Below are 5,979 nucleotides of genomic sequence, written 5' to 3'. Positions count from 1 at the left end.
ACTGAGCTATTTTTGGCTCGCTCGTCGGAGCACCCGATACAAGCATTTGACCGACAAAATGCGGACCGAAAGCATCTTTCGGTCTACAGCCGCTGAAAACGACGCCCGCGTCGTTATATTGCGATCATTGCGGTTCGGATGATATTCCCGATCCACCTGTGGGGAGAAAATCTTCCCCTTTTATTTAGAATTATTAGTGGAAACAGATTACAATACTTTTTCGAAGGTGATTATCGAAGCAAAACCGTAGCACAAGTTCGCGTTTGTTTTGATCTATTTTTATATTTATCAAATAACAGGTATATAGGTCTCAAATAAGCGTCTGAAATTTGATTCCACATTAAGCAGATTTGCTTGAACGATCGCATGCTTGCAAATAGATTAAGATCATGAGATATTTTTTTTAGCAATGAAACACAAAATTTTGTCAAATGAATGGGTTAATTAGGGAAACCGTTGGTGACTTGACTAACCTCGAGATTCTAATTATCGTGCTAACGTGTTTTATTTGGTCTTAATTTTTTTTATTATTGTTATCGAAACACGATCCCTTTGAGTAATTTTAAAAGTTTGGAATGAAAAATCCCTTACTCATACAAAAAATCGCAATTGATGAATTTGCGTTTAATGCTGTATCTTTTATCAAACAGTGTAGGAACATATTTTTTCGAGTGAATATTTTATAGTATGCAAACTATATTTTTCCTTAAAGGAACAAAAATGCATATACCAATTTGCACTTAAGGGCACAAAACCTAACCTAAAGAATTTGGATTTGAATGTTTCGTGTTCTACTCATCAGTAACTGCCGCCAACTTACTTATAGTGCTTTTATGTCATGTTATTCCTTATGAAGTTGCGAAATGAGTTCACTGAAATTAAATAAATGAATTGCATTTTCGTAGAAAAGTGCAAACAACATGTTCAAATGACACTTCTGCTTGAAAGAGCATAGCTAATCTGCCCTTGTATGCAAAAGCGACGTTAGCGCCACTTTGATCAAATTTCGTTATTTCATATTTCTGTTCTCTACAAAAATCCACGTCTTTCAGTGTAATTGTCTATCAAAAATTCTGCAAAATGGCCTTTTGAAACGCGAAAAACAAAGTGTCGTAAACGCCATTTTTACCATAAGTGACGTACTGGTGCCATATAGCACGGGACGTGTATTTAACTAGGCAAAACAGTTTATTCTTAAGCTATATTGAGGAGCTTAAGTAATATTGAGGAGCTAGATAAGCACTATTTTGTGATGTAAATGGCTAGGGTGGTATTATAATTAGGCTAGGGTGGTATTCAAATTAGCTTTTTAGGTCGATCAAATTTCAGCAATTTGTCGATAGAATCTTATTTTTCAACAATTTATATTTTATAAAGAAGTTAGAATGTTTCTGTGAAGCAGCGAGCTTAGTCTTTTTAGCATGGATTTTTGACACAACAATAATGTACGAACGTCTCTTGGTGGAAACGTTTGTTAAAAATTTTGACGCTGTTGTTCTATTTCTCATTATTTTGGTGCAGATTTCTATTCTAATTCCAACCAAACCAGCTCCGGAATTGATTCAAGTTTCATAAACCGTATGAATTAAACTGTTCAGATATCCGGTTCCGAATTTATAAGAAATTTTCGAGGCAAATTAAAACCAGTTTCTTTAATTTTTCAAAGTATAGTTTGAAGATTGGTATTAATATAAAATGAACATTAATAAATTGTATATGTAAAGGATCTAAATTAATGTTGAAACCATCTGAGAGACGTAGTAGACCCATAATGAGTAACCCATACCTGTGAAATGCTTGTACCTGAATACACCTGTTATTCGACACACTTGATCTACTAACAAAATGCAAACAGATGTAAATTCATCAGATCACACGGGACAGATTACGACCAACTCCTGAATAACCGTATGCTCAGAAGACTTCAAATGTTCTTGAATAGTTTATAGACAACCGAAATGATGTGTTTTTATGTGCCGTGTAACAGAACGTGCATTCACTAAAAAATTCACCAAATAAGCGGAATCCGGAATTACCGGGACCGGTCGTTAAGTGGGACATTGTATCCCAATGTCTTCAAATATGATTGCATTCTTCACAGATCACAGAATTTGGTGTGCCGCATGACAGGATTTACTGGAATTGTTTGGTCCGAACTTCCGTATTCCGGAATCTTTAATAAAGTGTCCCGATTTGACTTTGAATTTGTATTGCCCATAATTTATGTTGATGTAGGGTTGATGTTATTTAATATGTCGCATGACAGAAATATTTAACAAAAATGTTTCATCCGAATAACCGGATTTCGGAATCGATTAGAATATGTTCCTGTGCTCCCGGATGACTTTAAATAGTATTGTTCGTATAAAATCAAGCTGGTGTACTTTGATGTGCCGCGTGACAGGAATATTTTATATTCACTTAAAATTTCGTGCGATGAGCAGGAATCCCCGGAATGACCCGTAAAGTTTCCCCGTGTGTCCGTATGACTTTACATGTTTGCATTGTTCATAGATCATCGTTCAAGTGCCGCATGGCAAGTATTTTCAAGTACAATTGTATCACAGATATATTCACTAGATCCTCCAGCCCAGAACCGCTTCCACGTTGCGTGAAAAGGTCTGCATGATACCAAATCGAATTCATAGTGTTCATACGCACGATAATATATTCAATAAATTTTCTAATAATGCCAGACTTGCAGCTAAATTAAAAATTAATTAAGAAAAATTAATGTTGAAATTAATTAAATTAATGAAAATGCACTAAATGGCCCTCGTACATAATCCACGGAAAATCCGCATAAATCCAAAATCGAACATCTGGCCAGACAGCCACATACAGCCAAGGAAACTTGAATGAATTAATTATCATTTGCAGGTGATTCAATTCAGTTGAAACGGATGAAATTACACAATACGCTTTACCCGACACTATTGATTTGTATACGTAAAAGAGATTATAACTATTAGAGAGAGCAAAGCGCTGCTGTCTCCATGTATTCACGGACTGAAATATGGGGTCTCGCTCTAGCATGTTGTATCCCATTACTTTGACATGTGTGTACCCGGGGCAATAGGTGTCAAACTAATGGGCCTAGCATATGTGAGAGCGAGATGATAAATTTTCAGTGTTAGCAGCGACATGCGACCTCTAGTAGTTATAATCTCTTTTGTATACGTACGTTAGAATTGCGTAAAACAGTGGAAACAGTTTTTTGCAAAAGTGACGTTAGTAAAAATTTTAGAAGGTTTTCGCAAAAAAAAATTAAAATAAAGTAATTGGCTCTTATCTACGATGGATTGTACACATTTTGTACTGAACAGATAGTTGAAATATTAATTGTGCTTTTGAAAACATCACGAAACACAAAAATTGGTTTCCTGACAAAAATTCCTGTTGGCGCTAACGTCACAATTGCATAAAAGGGCAGTAAAATGCGCTTCACCCCCTGCCCAGTCGAGATCCTGAATGTTGCAATTTTGCACAGATTTACTATTCATGCAAAACCCAATCTGATCTGCAGCTGAATCTTAAATTTGATCAACAATTTAACCTACCGTTTAAATTTTAAGCCTATTTACAACACACGAATCGCTGTTTGGGTTTGAGGGACGTCGGATTTATAATACCACCCAAATGATTCGACGATTGGCATTAGTTGCACTCTGTAATATGAAGCAGGCAATGTTATCGGCGAAATTGAAATAAGTTACTTGAGCATGTGTGTATATTTTCTGAGCACGAGTCATTTATCCATACGCACATGTATTCGAGTGAAAGTGTTATTTGCATGTGTATTAGTGCAGGGTTATTTGAATACTATTACTCTGATACCGTTGAATTGATCAACACGTTTCTAATTGTGGGATTGTGTAGGTTTTAACGGTGTAATATTAGTATATATGCATTATACCAGTTATAATGCATATTTTGCATCAGAATTATACTTTTTTGCATGTAAATCATGCGGTTTGAGTTTTGAATGTATTAATAAAATTTGCATGACATTGAATATATGAACTAATGCCGAGGAGACTTGAAGATTTTTGAAGGAAACCAATATTGCGTTTTTTGGAAACACCCTCCAAAGAGTACCTAAAGGTATAAAAGACAATCTTTTGTTAGATAGAATCTTTTGAAAAAGAAGTTTCGAGAATGGAATGGAATTATTGGAACATTTTTATCGTTAAGAGGTTATATTCAAATAATCTAATTTCCTACAATTTAGTACAAACCATCTCTTTCGTATATTTACAAGCACCTAAAGACATTCATTAAATGAAAAATTCACTCCCCAGGCCTTGGTTTTGTCTTCATGATGTGAGGAGATTTGACTACAGTAAATCAATTATCGAAAAAAATTCATATTCGTTTGGCAGATTGTTCGGGCATGTGGAAGTTTATCGAAGCAGCCTCACTTTAAGTGTAACAGTTCAACAAAGCTGAAATCATTTTATTTCGTCAATAGCTTGAGTTAGGATACAGATTTGACATTTACTTACAGTAGATCTTCTTCTATCAAAGGTAGATAAACCAATTGAGGTTTAAGGTAACTTTTTTGAGTAAATTCAACAGGTGAGTATGCGATACACGTGAACATAAGGTAAGCAATTGATGGGTTTAGCTTCGATCTAAACGTTTTCAGTATGGATCATTCTTTATGGCTAACAGGAAATTCAGTTCGTTCCCTCGCACAACTTCTCTTTGCTGCGATAACCGAGTTCTTATTGCTGAAACTTGTACCACGGTGATAGTTCGAGTCTTTCGTATTCTATCAAATTTAGCAATTGGGTCCACGGGCAAAAGAAATATTAATTCATATAAATGGACTTTCACTAAGCTCGATAACGTTTCTGTACTAGTAGTTCACATTTTTTATTTGTCTGGTTTCTTCTCCGTGACCACTGACCAGCGATGACGTTACCATATTTTCTACTTACGTTTATTGGTAATCCGGTCCAGATGTCAGCGTTGCCAGATATACTGATCACTTGGTATTCATACCGATGTTTATGCTCAATATCGATATACCGTTAACAAAGAGAGACTATGGTCTTTTTAAAAACTTTGTGTATCATTTTATACAGAGTTGTGCATTACGGGACTCTTGAAGTGAACAGACTCTAGGTCTAGTTCTGTTATACGTACATTACATATATATTCATATACCTAGATGGAAAAAAATTATTCCAAAAATCGTGAATAAAGTACTACGCTATATTTCACCCTAGTGAGAAATTTTGGTTTTTGCCAAATTTTCCTCCTTAGGGTGAAATATAGCGTAGTGCTTTCGCATAGGCCTGCTAAGCCAAGACAAGTTTCGGCTTCACTGTGTCTCATCGGCAAAAAACAGAACTTCTGCTCGAATGGGACATCACGTTTGATCAGTCGTTCGATTGAAACACAAAGTGTGTTTTAGTTTTAAGGGATTTGCGTCAAGCGCCGGCTAATCTATTCCGACAATAAGTTAGTGTCGGTTTCTGATGAGGCGAAGCTGAAACGCAACTAAGTGTGAATAAAGTGCCATGAATTCTGGAACAATCACGTTTTTCGGTACGAAAACAAGACCATAAACAAAAAAAACATTTATAATTATGTTCAATTTCTCTTCAGTAACACCTGCATAACGTTTTTATTAGTGGAAATATAGATTTTTGTTTTGTGAACTTCAGTCACGGTTTCCGCTCTGTCACTATCAAATCGATTTTCTATACGTGAACTAGTTCACAACTTTATGAACAGTATTCATAAAACCAAAGGTTGACTCATGATGTTATTCATATATTTAGGAACATTAGTTCACAAAATCAAATCATTCTGGATCTCGTGAAATATTTCAGAAAACTCGGAATATTATTAAAAACCTGTTTTAATCCACCTAGCGGTGCAATTGTGCCTTTCTCATTTCTCTAAACTATGGCACGGAGGCTTTTTATGTTCAACATACTTTTGGAAATGTGCATTACATTCTTAGTA

The sequence above is a fragment of the Topomyia yanbarensis genome, chromosome 2 (assembly GCF_030247195.1).
Source record: "Topomyia yanbarensis strain Yona2022 chromosome 2, ASM3024719v1, whole genome shotgun sequence".
Classification (NCBI taxonomy): Eukaryota; Metazoa; Arthropoda; class Insecta; order Diptera; family Culicidae; genus Topomyia; species Topomyia yanbarensis.
The sequence above is the reverse complement of the archived record's forward strand: the minus strand, read 5'-3'. Positions refer to the sequence as shown.